General features: G+C 54.5%; 1 long non-coding RNA gene across 3 annotated transcripts in view; it reads right to left on the bottom strand.

Moving 5' to 3' along the window:
- Positions 1-4,342: 4,342 nt before the first annotated feature.
- Positions 4,343-18,754, bottom strand: part of LOC140595750 (uncharacterized) — a 291,467-nt gene continuing 277,055 nt past the window's right edge. The window contains exons 3-4 of one of the 3 annotated variants that reach the window (XR_011997629.1): positions 7,613-7,835; positions 4,343-6,894 (exon numbers count right to left, since the gene is read on the bottom strand). This is a non-coding gene — a long non-coding RNA (uncharacterized lncRNA). Of the gene's footprint in view, positions 6,918-7,612; positions 8,390-18,754 lie in introns of those variants that run through there. The other 2 variants (XR_011997628.1, XR_011997627.1) reach the window with 2 other exon arrangements.

Genomic DNA, 18,754 nt, shown 5'->3' with positions numbered 1-18,754 from the left:
TAGGTTATGGCCGCCCTTGAGTGGCCGCTTGGAAGACACAGCAGCCAGGAACTCCACTCTGGGCTGGGAGGAGGGTTCTCAGGGTGTGGGTGTGGAGCACGGTGGTGGAAGGGGTTGGGGGCGGTGGGCGTGGGCTGGCCCCCGCAGCCCAACAGCCTCCGCTGTGCTCCTTCCGGGCCCACCTTGCTCTCCGGGAGAGTCCGCAGGTTCAGGGGACGGCAGTCACACACCCACCGGGGACGCACAGCACCAGCTGCTTGAATAGCGCCCACGAAGGACGGCACCACGCTCCTGTCCCAGTTTGCCTCCTTTCTCTGAGCTCGTCCCTTGGCCTACATAACCTCCACTATCTCACGTGGTGATCGTTACAATCGCTGTGCCGTGGAAGAGACTTCATGTCATGTGTTTTCATTGTTCTGAAAGGCAAATTGGTCAGGAAGTTATAAACCCCTTGGCGGATCAACATAAAAATTAAAAAGGTCCAGCACTCACCTGGGGGCCTACCAGCCCTCCCCAGCATAGGCCTGTGGTCACTGTGCTTGCCCGGCCTGTGGCCGGCTCTGCAATGGCGAGGATAGGAGGACGCCCTGGTCACTCCCACGAGGCCACAACCACTTCTGTTCTGCAAGGAGCCATCCTCCACAGGTGAGCTGCAAATGCAAGCAGAGGAGCCAGGTGCAGGCAGCCCGAAGCATCAGCGTCTGAGTTACCAGGCATAGGGCCCCCGGGACACCCCCCCACTGCACGTGCCCCCGGCAAGGAGCAGGATCCCAGGAGCAGCGGGACCGGATCTCCTGGGCCCTAGGCTTCCAGTGAGAGAGCCGCCAAGGCCTAGTCCAGACTCACTCCTCTGCCTTTCCGCAGGCGTGGCCAGAGAGCGAGGACGGGCCCAGACCCAGGGAGCCCTCCTGGAGCTGAGCGGGCTCCCCAGGGCTGCCTGCGGCCGGCTGGTTCTTTCCCAAAGACAACCTGCTGCTGGGATTGTGGGTGACCACCCGTGATCCTGAGGACCAGCCCCCAGGGTGACCCAGGGAGGCGATTCCTCCCGTATGCACTGGCGTGGCAACCCATGTCCTTGCTCTGCGAAAGGAACTACCCAGTGTCTTCTCACCAAGTCCTTTCCTGGATCCTGACAGCAAAGCACCTACTGATTTGTTTCCATATAACAATAACCTGAAGTTCAAGGGGGTAAAAAAAAAAAAAAAAAAAAAACATCCTCCAGAACCGCAGTTGCTAAGGAACGGTGTTAGACTCGAGGCCCTGCCTCCAAGGCCCACTGCCAAGGAGGAGAGGCTTTGGGTTCGCCGGGTGCTCGCTCACCCTGGGTCTGACATTCTTCAGCTGCCTTCGGCTTAAAATATGCCAGTGTCGCATTTTGGGGGAGGCGTGTTCTGAACCCTTCACCCTCTGAAGGAAGAGAGCAGGTCCCTGGAACAGAAATGGGGCTGGGCATCCCACTGCCCACTCTTAATCAGCGCAGGCCGGAGACAGAGGCCCGTGGCATGGGTGACGGGCATTGAAAATTCTCAGTACAAATCATGGTGGCCTCAAAAACATCCCCTCTCACATCTGGCAGCCTGGAAAAGTCTTTGTGTGCGTGCTGGGCTTTTCCTAGCAGCTGCAACATAAGTGTAGCGGGATTACGTGGCCGAAACTGTGGGACCCAGGAAATTGAACAAAATCCCATACTCCTGGACAAGCAGAGCAGGACTGACTCTAGTATGGGCTGCACCCCCCTTGTGCTGACCTGCTTATTACTTAGGGCACTGCCCCGCCCTAATCAAAGACCAGGGCACACCCTAACCGGAAATGCGGCTCAGCGGACCACGTCTGGCCAGCTGACCCACGCACCGTTCTCAAGGACTTTGTTACAGAATGAAAAAGCCAACCAGACAAGGACAATCCCCTAAAGCTAAGACTGCGCCGTTCTCACTTATTTCCCACCTCCAAGACTCCCTAGTCCGAGGTTGTCCTTCAAAATAGAAGGGGATTAGAATTAGTCTTCTTACAACAAAGGGTGGGGAGGGGGGGTTATGTGCTGCCTTAACTGTAAATAAGAGCTAGAACAGCAACAAGGTTGGTGAGAATCCTGGTTTTATCATTTCCCTGGCTCACTCTGAGAGCAACCTGGACCCATGATTGGGTCCTGCATAGGATCCTCTGAAAAAGGGAGGAATGTGGGACCCAGGAAATTGTACAAAATCCCCTAACCCTGGACAAGCAGAGTAGGACTGACTCTATTTTGGGCTGCACCCGCCTTGTGCTGATCTGCTTATTACTTAGGGCACTGCCCCACCCTAATCAAAGACCAGGACACACATGACTGTGCAACTTTCTGCGTATCCCATTGGCCACTGGCCCCTATAAAGTTGCTGAGCCTCTTAGTCTCGGGGTCCAAGTCCCTGCTCCGCTGCATCGGGTATACTTGGTCCCAGGCTCGAGCTTGTAAATAAACCCTCGTGTGATTGCATCGGTGTCGGCTCCTTGGCGGTTTCTCGGATTCGCGATCTTGGGCACAACAAAACCATCTTGTGTCAAGAGAATATCATTTAAAAGTGAGTATCCTCTTAGAAAAAAAAAAAAAGAATCCGATCAATTGCGGGGGGAGGGGGTGTGAGAAGAACCTACGATTGTGAAGTTAGTTACCCCAGAGAATAAAGTTTTCAAGTGTCTATTTAAAGCCTCATATTTAGCTTCAAACGGTTATTTAGTTGGAGAAAAAACTTCAGAGGCCTTTCATGTGAATGCTATTGTTGGAGCCTGCGGTGGGGGATCCTCTCTTCAGAGCTGGCTCAGCAGGTGCAAGATAGCAGTTAGCGATCGATTGCATTGACACTCAGGCGCAGCAGGTAGTAATACCCCTGCATTTGTACCCTGTGCTTAAATAATTGTTTGCACCTTCAAGATGGATTTTCTTTCCACCCATTAGGGCGATGCCAGTAGCCCACGAAGGCATCTTGCTGGGGTGCAGCTCCTCATCGAGCTTCCTGCAAAGTCACTGGAAACACACGCTCAATTCCAGATTCCAGGATGAGGCCAAAACCGATGCGGACAGAGCCCACCACGCCGACAGGATGAAGTAATGAAAGCAAGTGAGCGGACGACAACAAAAAAGAGGACGTAATGTTACTTTCTGCCTTAGGTTTATGCTCATTCCTCGGGTCAACAAACACACAAAATATAAATGCCCGTGGATGATCGTATTCATGAGGAAAAGCAAAAGGCTTCCGTTTGCACCGGTTGTCAAGACGGGGGCAATGCTCCCAAAGTTCAGAACCAGAGAGGGAGGGACTCCCTGGGCAACAGAGGCATCAGCCACCTGGGGGCCCCCCGCTGAGGCTCTGGCCACACGGTCAGGCCTGGAGGCGTCTGCAGGTGCCACGGCCCGGCCGGCCACATCTGCGTCCTCACAGCTCCGTCCACAGTTGCAGGAATTATCCCAGTCCAGGGAGGAGAGGCAGAGCCAGAGTTCCCGTCCCTGACCACAGGGCGGCCGCAGCCCAGGCCTGCGGGATGTACGTGCGTGCAGATCCCACGGGGAGGCCCACAGGTGCCACCCTCTGTCCCAGCACAAGATGGGAGTCACCCTTGGAGGCTGCTTTGGGTCCAGTTGCAAACTCCTGCCTGGGAGCGGTTAGGAACGTGTGCGTGAACCACTAGAGCTACCCGCACATCTCAAAGGAAGGGAGATAGGAATGCCTGAGCCCCCTCTTTGGCCTTAAATTCAAGAGTCACTGGCTCCCTGCCAGCGCTGCCCTCCTGCCCTGGGGGTTCACTGCCCGGCTGGCTCTTCCCACTGGGCCGCGTCCTTAAGGCACACATCCCAGCTCCCTCCTGCTCCGCGGGGATCAGCAGCCCCGCAAGGGGCAAGGGGAGTCCGCCCACACCTCCCAGTGGAAAGGCCTTTTTGAGGCGTTCTTTTATTGAGTCTTGTCTTGGTTGATGTTTATCAGAACTTTTGTGGGCGGGATGATGTATGTGATTCATCAAAAAAAAAAAGACAAAAATCTTCACCTACCTCCCTTCGAAAGCTCATCTTCCTTCGCTCCTTCCTTTCTCTCCTCCTCTGCCCCCTCCCCTCGCCCCCTCTCCATTGCTGTCCCAGTAATTGCTCGGACAAATTTCCAGAAGATCCATCCCTCTCTTGCTCCCGTTTCAGTTCCTCGGATGTGCCCCTTCTGGGAGGAAAGGCAGGTGTGAGGCAAGAAGACACGTCCAATGTCAAGCGCTCACCAGGCAGCTCATTGTCTGTCTGCAGTCCCGTGGATTCCATTTTCTTCCTCGTCTTCTAGGCAGGGAATCTCACTCTGCAGATACAATGGAACTGCACGCACGCACTGACTTTTTTTTAAAAAACAACTTTATTGAGGTATAAATAACACACCATAAAATTCAAGCATTTTAAGCGTACGCTTCAATAATTTTTAGCAAATTTACCACGTTGTGCAAACATCCTCACGATCCAGTTTTAGAACATCTCCATCACCCCAGCGAGAGCCCTCATGCACATTGATAGCTGATCCCCGCTCCCAGCCTCAGCCCCAGCCCCAGCCTCAGCCCCAGCCCCAGGCAACCACTAACCTACTTCTGGCTCTATAGATACGCTTTTTCTGGACATTTCACATCAATGAAATCATAGAGTGTGTGGTATTTCGCTGGGTATAATGTTAACATGGTTCACCAGTGTCATAGTGTGTGTGTGTATGAGACGGCGAGAGCGAGAGGGCATCCTCTTCCTTTGTACCCACACCCTTTCATCTGGTTCCCTGGGGGTTGAGGACGTCTGTCCAGTAGACATGAGATACGAACCCACACCTCAAGGATAGTGAACGGCGGCGTACGGGGTTGGCACCTTAAAGCCTTATCGCTACATCTCTGCCATCTTCAGTATAACGTGGCCCCTTCCGCACTGGTCCAGCCCCTCTGCGCACACACCACTCGGATCCTTAAAGAACATCACGTCGCTCCCCAGGCGGTAGTGGCTGTGCTTCCCACGCAGGACGCAGCCCTCAGCAATGGCTCCGCTGCCTCTACTGCCCTCCGGAGTGTCGCCCGCACACTGGGCCCGGGGTCAGCTTGGCTCCGTGGCGTCAACACCGACCTCAAGCAGGGTCAGGGAAGAGGGAAGGCAAGTCCAAGGATAGTGTGTCTGTATTTGTGCAGGAGGCACTAAGGTGGGAGGGTGGGCGGGCGGCCCAGGGATCGATGCATGGTGATGACGACTCTAGAGGGAGCTCCCAGCTGTGGCCTGTTTCTAGAAAGCTGATGGTCACAGTGACCAAGGAATGGTGCCTGTGTCCTCAAGGGCAAGGAGGGAAAGGCACAGTCGTGGGGCTCGTGAGGCCCCAGTTGACACCCAAGGGTCAGGAGGACGTTCAGTTAGGGAGGCTGAAGGGTCCCGTGGGCTCCTGGTCACCCATGAGTGGTTTGGCCCCATGGTGACTCCCGGTAGCAGGCAGGCAGGCAGGACTTGCCTCCACTTCCTAGGAGGTTAGGAAGTTTCTGGAACAGCATGCATGGGCTGCAGAGCCTGCAGGGAAGGGGAGAGCATGCCCGGGCTCCTGGAGTCTGGGGACATTTTCCCAGAATGCCTCTACGGCCCCCGGCACACATTTCTGAGCCTGTGGAGACTCTGGACATTAGGTCTGGTTCAGCAAGGGGTGGTTTTAGGAGGAAAAGCCTGTCTCGGGCCTGAGGGCTTAGAGGGGAGGCAGAGGACAGAACAAAGAGATTCTGAGGGTCCAGGGCATGAAGTGTGGGTGGCATCCCAGAATCCTGCCCAGGGAGAGACGAGCAGAGGCGGCCAAGGGCCAGCTCAGAAGGCCTGACAGCGGGGCATGGTCAATGCCTGCCGCACGCTGGGCGGCCCACGGGGACACTGCCTGGAAAATGTCATACAGAGGGGGAGGAAGGAGGGCCCGTGTCGGAATCAACCCCGGAGAGGAAGCCCCCAGTCCACGTCACAGAGACGCAGCCCCGTCCTGCTGACTCCCTCTTCTCTCCTGGGGACAGGGGGGTGGCTTTTCTGGTCAGTGTGGACTTGGCGGCTGGGCCCTCGCCACGCGCCCAGCTCTGGAACAGCAATTGTTGACATAGGAGAATGTAGGTAAATGTAGGTAAAGCTGTAACGGTGGGTCTATGACATCGCGCGTTTGTCGAACACAAGGCCTGCAGAGTGAGTCTTAGGGTGAACTATGGGTGACGGTGGATAATAGGGTATCGATACCGGTTCTCAGCTGTAGCAAACAGGCCACACTAACGCAAGGTATTAAGGACAGGGGACACTGGGTGTGGGAGTGGGGCGGGCCTGTGGAGCTCTATGTACTGGCTGCTCAATCACTCTGTAAATCTAAAACCATAGTAAAATAATTCCATCTTACATATAAAAAAAATAAATATTTTTTAAAATGCTGCTCCTGTAGTTACCTGCTGGAGGCAGATCTCCCTGTAGACTCTGGGGCCCAGAAAGGAGCAGGTCCCTACCTTCCCACGTTCCCTGGGTGCCCCTTCGAGAGCTGTGGGAACTTTGAAGTGATCGTCTCTTTATGTTTCCTTGCGGTCACAGGTGGATGGGCCACTCGGGAAGTAAAACGGAAACACTCCTGCAGAGCTCAGAATGTAGCTGCTCTGGGGTAGACGAGCCGCCGTTCTGAACCAATGCAGGTGTGGGTGGTGCATCTTCTAATTGGTCTGACCCTGATGGCAAATCAGGTGCTACCCGAGAAGAAATCGTTTCTGAGGGCGCGCTAAATGTCTTCTCCAGAGCACTAAGGCACAAGCTCCCAGTGCTTCTCAGCATTACCATGCTGGCTACAAATAGGGTCGATTATGCCATTAGAGAGCATCCCTGCCGATCCAATAGCTATCACCTTGTGGGTAGAGCCTGTGATTAACCTCGGGAAACACAACAGAAGATACTGAGTCTGCTAGTGAAGAGCAGTGGCTCATGGCTAGTTGTGGGGGCAGGTGCTGAGATGCACAGGCTGCCACCCTATCCCATCCCATCCCATCCCACCCCACCCCATCCTGTCCCACCCCACCCCACCCCATCCCATCCCTTCACATCACATCCTATCCCACCCCTATCCCATCCTATCCCACCCCATCTCATCCCATCCCATCCCCATCCCTTCACATCACATCTTATCCCACCCCCATCGCATCCTCATGCCTTTATATCCCATCCCATACCCCCATCCCATCCCATACCCCCACCCCTTTACACCCATCCCATACCCCCATCCCATCCCATCCTATCCTGTCCCAGCCTCATCCCTTCACACTCTACCCCATTCCTATCCATCCCATCCCATTCCATCTTATCCCCATGCCTTCCTCTCTCATCCCATCTCATCCCATCCCCAGCCCTTCCCATTACATCCCCTTTCCCACCTCCCTCCCTTCCCATCTCAACCCCATCCCATCTTATCCTCATCCCCAGGGCCTTCTTGCCCCTTTATGCTGCAGTGGAGAATGGTTGCATAAGGAATGCTACTGCTTCCAGCTCCCCTAAGAGTGGACTCTGGCTTAGTCCTCCCATGTCTCAGGAGTGTCTCCCATCATCACGTCCATAAAACAATTAAGGAAACCTGGCTTGGCTAGTCTCACTCACCTGCCCAAGGCTCTGGAGAGTAGGAGGCCAGATGGGCCTGGCCTCACCCAGCCTGACTCAGAGCTGAGGCCCCGTCCTTCTTTCTCCGTCTCTGGATCCCCCGTGGCCAGTCTCTGCTGCCTGCATTGGCAGGAGGCCCTGGGCGCAGTGTCCGTGCCCCCATGTGCACTGAAGAGAGGAGGCTGCAGGGCACGGGCCTGCCCGGCTCCCCTCGGCGCGGGGGCTGCAGAGGAAAAGAAAGGAAGGGTGTGGGCTGCTTGCCCGGCCTGTGCCCCAGCCCCAGCCCCAGCCCCAGCCCCAGCCCCAGCCTGGTGGCCCTGCTTCCTCTGCTCCGCCTGTGGCAGGTCCTGTCACACGCCAAGCCAGAGAGCGTGGCCGAGTGTCCCTCGGGGACTCCGCTCTTCCAGATTGCTCCAAGGGTGGAGGGAAGTTCAGGTCTCACTTCTTGTTGACGGAGGATGTTAACACTTCGATCACTGTCTGCCCTCAGGAGAGCCTCCTCACCCCCGGGGCTGGCTCTGTCCTGGCTCCGTCCTGTTCCTATGCCCAAGGGGCCCCAGACGAGCACCCCCCCCCCCCCGCCCCCAGAGGACAAACACTCCTGCGGGCCTGCTCCAGCTCCGCTGCTCTCTGCAGCTCCTTTCTCTTCCCCGGCTGGCTGGAGAGGGGAGGGTCGCCATGGCAACCCCTGGAACTGTGTGGCTCGGGAGGCAGGGCCCTGTCACCTGGTCCCCGGGCGAGGCAAGGCCCAGTGCTGCCCAGCCCGCTCGTCCGCCCGCCGCCCGCTGCGTCAGATGCCAACTCTGCCTCAGGCGGTCTCCTGTGGCTCGCCTGCCCTCCGTGATCTACCAAACTGCGGGGCGTTTCCAGAAGGATGCATGAATTCATGCCGAGGGGACCGAACAGAGCCTCCAGCCCGGGACCTGTCTGCAGTTATTCTCTGCCGGCCAGGCCCAGCCTACTCTCCCCGCTGTGTATTTATGGCCACAGCGAAGCTTTGGCCCACTTGGGGGGAGTTAACAGATCCAGCTGGGCCGAGAAGGTCCACGCACGACAGGGCCTGGGGCAAGAGAGATCCAAGCTTCCCTGAAGGAGGTGCCTGCAGAGGGGTGGGGGGTTCCGACCTGAGGATACTCAGGCTTCAGGTGGGGGAGGTCCACGCTACGGGGAACTGGGTCCCTGGAGGCGCTGGGAAGGGGCCACCAGAGGACAGATGCCCTCTTCCCTGCCCAAGCCTGGCCCCAAAGCAAAAGCACTGTAGGGCCACGCCGGCCAGGACCAGGACTGCTCCCACGATGGACACAGGTGTGACTCAAGAGGGGACCGTTTCCCCGATGCTCTGGGTTGCCCAAGACTCATGGGAAGCAGCACAGCTCATCAGGGAAAGCAGCTGCCTTCTCCAAGTGACCGAACCACACATTGGTCATCGGTCAGGCAGAAAGAGGAGCTCAAGGCGACGGGTCCTGGTCTGGAGGTCAAGTGCACCTCACCTGCGCAGGTGAGAGTGTGGAGCCATGAGCACTACCGATGTCTGCCTCGGGGAGCCCCCACCACTCCATGAGACAAGGGAGGAAGGAGGAGAAACAGGGAGAGGTAAAGAAGGGGGGACAGCGGGAGAGAGGGGACAGGGCTGGGGTCCACACGAGGACTGCCCCGCGGGCCGGCGGAGGGGGCACCCACATTTCCACTCAGAGCCACAGCTCCAGCACCTGCCTCAGCACCGCCTTTTGGGGACCACGACTGCAGTTGGCAGGTTAGCAACTTCTCCGGCCTCCGTGTGGAACGGGGCAAGGGGATGCGCAGGACAGGGGGTGCTCGCCACACGCCCCACGGTTCACACCCCTGACACCGTCCCCACATCCGTAGCGTCAATGCTCACAAGGAAAACAGTAACAGACTCTTGTTTTGACATCAAATGTTCTTAGTCACCAAGAAGGGAGCCGCACCCCCCATGACCTAAACGGCACGCAACCGGGGGCAGGTGAGCACGTTGGGAAGGCGTCGTAATTAATAGGGTGGTTCGTGCAGGGGCCGGGGCAGAGGGTGGGCGCACGGCAGCTGCGCTGCGCGCCGAGGGCTTTCTGTTCGCGGTTTCTCTATCTTGGGAAGAAGTGTGATTTTTTTTTAACACCGCTATAAACAAAACAAAACAAACAAAACAGCCTGATATTTTGCAACCTCCGTAGCAGATTACCAACGCTGCCCTCAATCAGACCGAAGGGAGAGGTGACTCCCGCCTCCAGGTGAGGACACGCAGTCTGGCCGTGTCCACCACTGAGCCGCTCTGCCTCACCCCCTGCAAGCCCAGGAAGGGCCTGGGTGCCCACGGGCCGGGGGCAGGGTATGCGGGTGCCGGGCTGGCCTCTGACTTTGGTTCTGCCAGATGGCCAGTGGGGCCCAGAAGATGATCTGGGCCATGCAGGGCTCCTCCATGCTGTGCAGGGCTCCTCCGATCAGGGCTACTCCGCACCATGGGCTGCTCTTCCCCACTGTGCAGGGCTGCTCCGTGCAGGGCTACTCGGTGCTGTGAAGGACTGCTCTGTGCAATGCTCCTCTGGGCTGTGCAGGGCTCCTCCGTGCAATGCTCCTCCCCACCGTGCAAGGCTCCTCCGTGCAATGCTCCTCCCCACCGTGCAGGACTGCTCCATGCAATGCTCCTCTGCACGATGTAGGGCTGCTCCATGCCGTGAAGGGCTGCTCCGTGCAATGCTCCTCTCCACCGTGCAGAGCTGCTCCGTGCAGGGCTCCTCCGCGCCATACAGGGCTGCTCTGTGCAATGATCCCCCGTGCAGTGCAGGGCTGCTCTGTGGAGGGCGACTCCATGCCGTGAAGGGCTGCTCCATGCAATGCTCCTCCGCGCTGTGTGATGCTCCTCTGCCCTGTGCAGGGCTCCTCCGCACAATGCAGTGCTCCTCCCACCTTGAGAATACCCCAGCCCATTTAAACCATACCTCTCTGCCCACACGAGCGCTCACAGCCAGGGTTTGACCAGGAAAACAGAATCACATCGCGCAAAGTGACCCAAGTACACAGAGGCCATCAGATGGGCCAGAGGCACAAATGGCAGGAAAGCTTCCCCCAGAGCTCCCCTGAAAACCACTGCCCAGGGCCCCCAGCCTCCAGGCACAGCCTTTGCCAGACCAACCGGGTGCATCACAGAGCACACCAGGAGACCCCCAGGGGCCTCTCGTCTGCCACGACCTGCTGCCCGCTGTGCGTGCACCTGCTTGCAACCCCGAAGAAGCAGTGACCCCCTTCCTGGCCACACTCAGCCACAGGGAGCTGCTCTCCCTGGCCGGCTCTCACCGGGACCACGAGGAGAGGGACCACATTTCAGAGGAGACCACAGAAAGGAGTGGGGCGGACCCTGCAACGTGCACGGTCGATAGAGAAGCACAGGGTCGTTTGTGAACACATGAAAGGCTTGAACCTGACACCACAATCTGATTAAACTCACCAGGAAGGAACGGGGAAGCACGGAGGGAGCATGGCCTCCGACACCCTCTAGGCTAGTTTATCTAGTTGTCTCAAAAGTTCCATTTTTTCCTCCAATAGGTGGATTTTGTTAATACTTCTTCAAAACCTGATTAATATGAGAAGGTTATAATGAAGAAGCCTGGAGGGAGAAGATACACCAGGCAAAAAAAATCCTGTGATCGTTAACAATTGCCAGTCTCCAGAAACACAAAAATACACAAGTGGAAAACGTAATGAAAAGTGTACTACTTTATAAGAGATGTGCAGCACTTAAAATTCAATAAATATTTCATCAGGGCCTTTCTCCTATTGGAGACGTGATGAACGGGCCCTGTGGCACCCGGAGTCAGCGGCCAGCGCCCCAGGAAGAGGGGCCTCTGGGGCAGATTGATGGGTCTCCGTGGTGACAAAGATGATTGGGAACGGAGGTGGCCGGTCCAGCTTCCAGCCCCGATGGTGCACAAGGGCTCGGTTTCTGGCCTTTTGAAGACTTCGCTCTTCGGGGTAGAACCAGCGTGCCAGAAGGCCTGCATTCTCGGCCTTTTCCAGAATCTGATGATAAACAGTGCCTATGTCAGAACCGCGCTGGTGCTCAGTTTAGACCGTGATCCCAACAGGGCACCCCGGAAATACACACGCACGAAAGCTCCTCTCGTGTCCGTGTGTGCTGCCCCCGTGGGTCCCCTGCCTGGCTGCCATGGCACCCTCGGCCTCTATGGCTTGTGTGCCCAGCAACACACCGGGCACTGTGGAAAATACGTGGCATGGAGGGGAGCTACTGCCCCTGCCCTCGGGGGGTGTACAGTTTCCTGGGAATTGACAAAAACACCCCGGAAGGCAGGAGGGGACCCTTTCACACAACAGAGCCCGAAGGGCCCACAGGCAAGGTTCTCAGTGTGGCCGACTCGGGGATGAGCCACCCAGGCCCCCCTGCAAGGAGGGCTCGCTGCCCAGCGGCCGGGAGGGTGGTCAGTAGACAACCTGCAGATCTCCGAACCCCCAAGCCTGCCTCAGCCCCCGTGACCTGCTCGTCCTTAGCAGTGGCCACACCAATGAGTATCAGAAGATAGAATTCGAAGGCCAAGCCATTCATGCTCAAAAGTGAACCCTGATGGGGCCCGTGGGGTCCACTGAGGGCCCTCCCAATAAGCGTCCTGCACAGTGATGGCCTCGGAGTCGTCTTTCCCCAAAGCCCACCTGGTGACACTCTGCTCGGCCCCGTGCTCCCTCTCTCCCTGTCTGCCTACCCCACTCAGCTCTCCTGGTTCCTTGCCTTGTTGTAAAGCATCAAGCTGCACTCAGCTGTCCCCTAAAGGCCATCTTCCCCCTGCCAGTCCCACCTCGGTCCCTTGAACATCTGTTTGCTGTGGTGTGTGGCCCGGTGCTACTTCTCCTCATTCCCTCTGGATGCCGATGACCATCTCTTACAGACATGCCCCCAGCCCTGCTGTGGCCTCTGTGCTGGGACCCTTCGTTCCTCCCGTTCCACTGACCTGTGTCCCTGGCAGGCTCTGCTTCCTCCCCTCGCCCTCTTGGTGGGCGAGGGCCCTTTGGACTTAGTCCTACTCTGCAGAATCTCCTCCAGGGCTTCACTTGTCACATGCTGTGACACATGAGCTTGTCCTCCAAACAACAGCATCTGCCACAGCATGGCACGCATCGTAAGGGTGACCACGTTGAAACATACCCATCTGTGGATTCTATGCTTAAAAACAAGTCATGAGCAGGAGAACTTGCAACCTAAAGAAATTGATCTCTGCTGATGACACTTCAGACACCAGGGTACTTTGGAGACAAAGACTCTTGGATGGAGACCATCCCTTTGGCATCATCACCTGGTCTGGCAGGAACGCGGTCTGATGCTGATACATCAGTTTGCCATTACAACAAAGTCCCGGAGGTGGTGACCTTAAGGCCACGTATTTTTTAGCCTTGAAGATACCCTAAGATTTGCAGTCTTTACTTTGAGCTCTGCTTCTCCTACAGTATTCAAGAGGCATCACATCAGAGGCATCTGAGCCTCTTAACAATACAGAACATCTATCGGATTGAGGGTGAGCATAAGGAATTAAAAGATGCAAGTGAAAAAGGCTCCTTAGAAATCCTCTCGAGTAGGTGATGTGACACCAGCCAAGTGGAACTCATGATGACACACCGACCGACGTACTCATCAAAGCATAGGCTTCGACTCCACCGAGCCAGGTAATCAGATCAGCACTGACGACAGTATCACATTGTACATTCAAAGCTGACGGTGATCTGGGGAAGTAGAAAAATCCAATAGTTGATAAATGGCCATGATTACGTCTATCGACGTCTTCTGGGAAACTTGATCTGACACGATTGTTTTTAAATATGAAACTGAACAAAGAATCAGCTTCCACCAGAAATGGGAAGTTTGAGTTACATGCTAGATAAAAATATACTTTGATAGGAACCAAGCCATCTCTGTTAGGGAAAAGTAGGGATAATTCTGCCGAGCAGTCATCAGAAGAACAAGAAGCCATTAAGTGGTTATTGAAACTCTGGGTATCCCCTCTAGCAACAAGAGTCATTAGTCTGACGAATGTCAAGTGCTAATCTAGAACTAATGGGATTTAATTTTATGAATTGTTTTCATAAATATTAGAAAACATCTTGAGAGAGACATACTGTATTATACATCTGTGTACATGATGAATGCATGCAAATGACCGGGCCCGGCTCCTGAATAATTCATCACCATCATTTTATTTACATAGGAAAATGATACTTGATTTGTTTGGCAGATTTTAAGCTACAGTTTCCATCGGTAAACTGAGCCCCCGGTGTGCTGGTGTGCAGGCAAAAGGCACAGGGCGGTGGGAGGTAGTCTGCCGAGGAGACAGCAGCTTTTATCTCGCTGAAGTCCCTGATTCTTCAGAAAACAAATGCATGTTTGATCTGGTCTATTTTTAAAAGTCCTAGCGCCGTAATGGTACTTGCATAACTGCTTTCAAAAGAAACATTCCCCCTTTCTGTGCCTCTTTCATCCTGTTTATGAGTGCCCTCTGCTTGCTCTTTTTTAAAAGGCTTTTCATTCCCCTATTCCTGCTGCCTGGAGAAACCAAGCAGGAGGACAGAAACTGGAGAGAGTCCGGGGAGGGGCGCACGGTGGGCCCCTGGGAGACCCGGGGCTCCCCTCGTCTCGCTCTGGGCCACTTGAAGAGAACATGGGGGTAAGAGCATGTGAGGTGGAGGGGGAATCCAAGTGCTCTGACACACGTAGGGCCGGGGCTCCCTGGGGATCCTCAGTACATCACCTGTCAGGGATCACCGCCAGCTCCCTCTCCTCGTGCCGGCTCCTGAGAGCAAGGAGGGGTCTCTCCCATTCGCGGTCCTGTAGCTCTGCTCTGACATCATCAGGCCTGCCCAGCTGCAGGTGACCCCCCCTCCTCAGGTCCCCTGAGCCCCCCAAGTGCCAGAGTCCAGACGGAACATCCAGAGAACCCAGGAGGCCGGGCTCTACCGGCGCCACTCCCGTTGGACGCACGCACACCACCCTGCCCTCCTGCCACCCCGCCGAGGTCTTTCTGGAACCCCGGGTCATTATTCCGTCTGTGCATTTCTCCTCCCGCACAACCCAGGTCCCCCCACGACTCCCAGTGCGGTGTCTCAACCCTCCACGTGGTCCCCGGCGCAGTCTGGGCTGCAGGTGAGGGCACCACCTGGACACTCGAGCGTGGGGGCGATGCCACCGGAGGGAGCACAGCGTGTCCTCACCGCCCCCCCCTCTGTGCACAAGGCGCTCAGGCCCCTCCTCTCCACCTGCAGAGGAGGCCCTCGGGGCTCTCTGCCTCCGGGCCTGCTCTCAGCGACAGACAGGGAGCCGTGGGTGCCAGTGAAGACTCTGTCCCAAAGAAGAAGGTGAAGGTGTGAGGGCAGAGGATGTGGGCTCCAGCACCCCCTCTGCTTCCAGCGCCTCTGCGGGCCTGGGGGCTCCTGGCTGCACCATCCATGCGGGCTCAGAGGCGTCCCTGCTGGACCCTCTGGCCCAGTCACCTCCCGTCGCTGGGACACTTCCACCTGGATCCTCGTCTGACGCTCTCCTGTGGGGAACCCTGAGCAGGACGACTGCAGACAAGGAGAGCCCCCGGCTCCTCCGGGGAGGCCACCCATCACGTGTGGCCTGGTGACCCCCGTGAGGAGGGCACGGTCTAGTAATGCAGAGCACCGGCGTGGATGCCCACTTCCCTCACCTGTAAAATAGGATGATCGCAGGATCACCCACTTCAGAGACGGCTTTGTCACGGGGCGTTAAAGGAGTTACTATCTGTAAAGCGCTGCGGGCAGGGCGTGCACCGGACCAGCACTATCAAAATGTTTATTAAATAGAAATGTGTATACGCCTGTGCCTGTGAACCCGTCTCTCCCTCGCCTCCCGACTTCGACCTATTTGTGGACCAGAGAATCAGTCTCCCCAGGCCCCGTACTACAGCAGCCACATGTGAGGCTGGGCCAACAGGAGGCCACGACCCTGTGGTGGCCAGGACCCTGTGCCGCACGCCGGCCGGGGCCTCGGGAGCTGGCACCTGAGGTCGCACTCCTTTTGGAGCTCAGCCCATTCTCAAGGCTTCGTCTACACCTGGGTCAGGTGAGCGGTTCCAGTGGCCACCAGGAGACGGCAGGCCTAAATCTCAGAGCCTCACAGTCGTTCAGAGAGCTTGCCCCTCGTGCCAAGAAACCAAAAGGAAGCTGGAGGATTGCTTTGCCATGAAGATCACCCCTCGGCCAGATCCTTACGGAAGCCTCTAGACTACATCATTCATCATACTGCTCCTTGTGGTCCAGATTCAGAAATGTCCAAGCAAGTGACACCCCCAGTAATAGAACCGATTGCCTTGCAGTTACAAAGGGTGAGGGACTTTGGACTGAAATATTTGCCTGGAATCCGCTGTCAGAGCTCATCACACTTACAGCAGGAACATGGTGGCAGCAGCCAGAAAGCATATTAGTTCCTTGATAAAACAATTAGGGGAAACAGCTAGACAGCTGATCAGCTTGTCAATTAACCCATCCCACATCTCACAGACAAGACCAGACACCATATGAGATTGAATAAAATATATTGATCATTTTGGAGTTGATCCACAGGACTGTGGGAATTAAGCCTGGGGCTTCAGACTCATTAAACCTACCTCCTCTCAAATGTTTTCCTTCAGGTTGAACTGAGAGGCATTTTTTTCTGCATTTGGCTCCCACTGTTGGAATTTTATATATTTTTATATTTTTAGAATATTAATAACATGGATGAGGCTGTCAATTTCACCTCTTATCTCTTATAACTTCTTTTTGCCGAGATGACCGTATGGAATCACCCACTGGACTGCATTTTTATTTCTACTCCTAAAGATACCAGGAAAACACCTAAATGTTTCTCATGCCAAAAGATAGTCTTGCCTAGGAGTCATTGTTTTCTAATAGCTCCCCCCAAATAAACCGATCTCTGAAATGTGAGACATCAACAAAACATAATTTTACTTTCAACATATTGGCCTGAAAGGTTTCTATGATCAAGATAATCCCCAGTGATATCAGAGAGGGAGACAGAACATGAGAGACTCCTAACTCTGGGAAACGAACTAGGGGTGGTGGAAGGGGAGGTGGGCGGGGGGTGGGGGTGACTGGGTGACGGGCACTGAGGGGGGCACTCGATGGGATGAGCACCGGGTGTTATTCTGTATGTTGGCAAATTGGACACCAATAAAAAATAAATTTATAAATAAGGACAAAAAAAGATAATCCCCAGTGAGATGCCAAGATTTGTGGAGGCTCGTTAACTCTTTCTCTTCCTGAGAAACCTCACACAGATTGGGTGATAGTCCTAGGAGAATACACCTTGTCTTACCATGAAATTTATACAGAATTAAGTTGCATAAAGAGAGGAGTAATTCATGAGTGTGGCAAGGCCCCCAGAATTGCCTCCATCTTTCTTTTAATATGACCTTAATAAATCTTTAATCAACACTTCCTTGAAGCGTGAAAGATAGAGTTTCTTGAAGATCCTGATACGGGCAGTAGTTAATATCTTAATTTAGACTCAGTCACTCAATCCAACACTTGTTTGGAGAAGAGTGGATGCGAATCATTACCAGTTAACGCCAGAGAATGAGAAGCAAGCGCCGTTCTAGACACACGTGTGAAACCAATACATGCCTAGCATGGAGGACTCTCCTCAGTGCCCTGGGAATCACTTCAGAACAGCACTCACAGAGGCACCCTGCAGTCTCCTTTCCCTTCCAGCCTAGCTAAGTGTCAGGTGAGACATGGTTCTGCAGGTCTGTGACCTGGTGCCTGCCGCGGTCCTATCCACCTGCAGTTCTCCACCTGCACAGTTAGGTACCGTGCCCTCCTTGCTACCTGGGAGAAGCGATTCCTTAAAATAACCCTGTACAGAAAAGCTTGCCTCAACATCTTGAGATAAATGCTCTGTGTCCTTAGCCACTTGGAAAATGTGTAAGAAGCAAGCCAATGCTGTGTGGGTAGATTGTCTCCTGGAAAACAAAAACGATGTGTTTGTGGGGTTGGTCAACTTTTGTTATGTAAATGTTCCCAACATGTTCCGTTTCGACCAAGCAACACGGACATCACTGCGCACAGAGTTGGGGAAAGATGTGTAGGGTCCTCTCTTGGGAGCCAGTCCAAGCCTGCCCCAGCACAGTGCTGAAAGTACCTGTTCTCTTGTGACAATGGTGTAAGACGGTGATGCTGCAAAGACACATGCACTGGTCCTTGTCCTTGAGGAGCTCACAAGATAGCCAGGAACCGGCGCATGTGCAAAAGTCATTCTTCTACCATACAACATCTAAATTATTGGAGACAGGAAGTCTCCCGTGGATGTCAGGGAAAGCATATCTACAGCATGAGGGTGGCTATGCCTTTGACATAACCTCATGACACAGACAAATAAAATACAGAATCAGACAGCAAAATAATTACAGAAAAGACAACGCTAGTCTCCAGGCCAGTAGACTATTCCATGACTTTTGCAATCACTCTTTTTAAAGAATTCAATAGATCTGCAATTTGTGTGAAAAATAAATGTTCAAAAACAGCTGTGGTAACTCGAGGAAAGGGGAAATGACTCATTCTAACAAAAATTAAGATGGAAATCCATGTCCAGGAATGATAGACAAGGTGATTTATAGCAACTCCCCCCTCTGAGAACTATAAAAGTTGGATGTAGATAGAAAAGGGCCAGTGGGATCTTCAGTGGCAGGTAACAGGGGTGGTCATAGATAAGGCTTTGAGCCTTAGGAAGAACTCTGGGCTATTACCCTTTCCCTGGGAAAATCCACAGAGAATTTTCTACTAAGTTGTTCTGATCATCACAGGCAAGAGATGCAACAGGACTAGTTGGTCTTAACACCATAAAAGTCATCTAACACAAGCACTTGCGCTTAGAAGGAAAGCCCGTTGGGAGTGGTAGCGATATGGGACAGTCTTTTCCGACAAAGAGTGGGATGGATGAAACCACAGAAATAGGAAAATAGAAACAAAAAGAAAAGTGTCTTGAAAGGACTCGAAACACTACTTGACTCTTAATGAAAATTGCTGTACGGACTACAGGTGATGAGTAAATAGTCCTCACGCATCTTTTGGGGCCTGAAGCCTTTAGCTTCCCAAGACGTGGCTTTATAAAGGCTG

This window comes from Vulpes vulpes, chromosome 15, assembly GCF_048418805.1.
Source record: "Vulpes vulpes isolate BD-2025 chromosome 15, VulVul3, whole genome shotgun sequence".
NCBI lineage: Eukaryota > Metazoa > Chordata > Mammalia > Carnivora > Canidae > Vulpes > Vulpes vulpes.
This window is presented reverse-complemented; position numbering and strand designations above follow the sequence as displayed.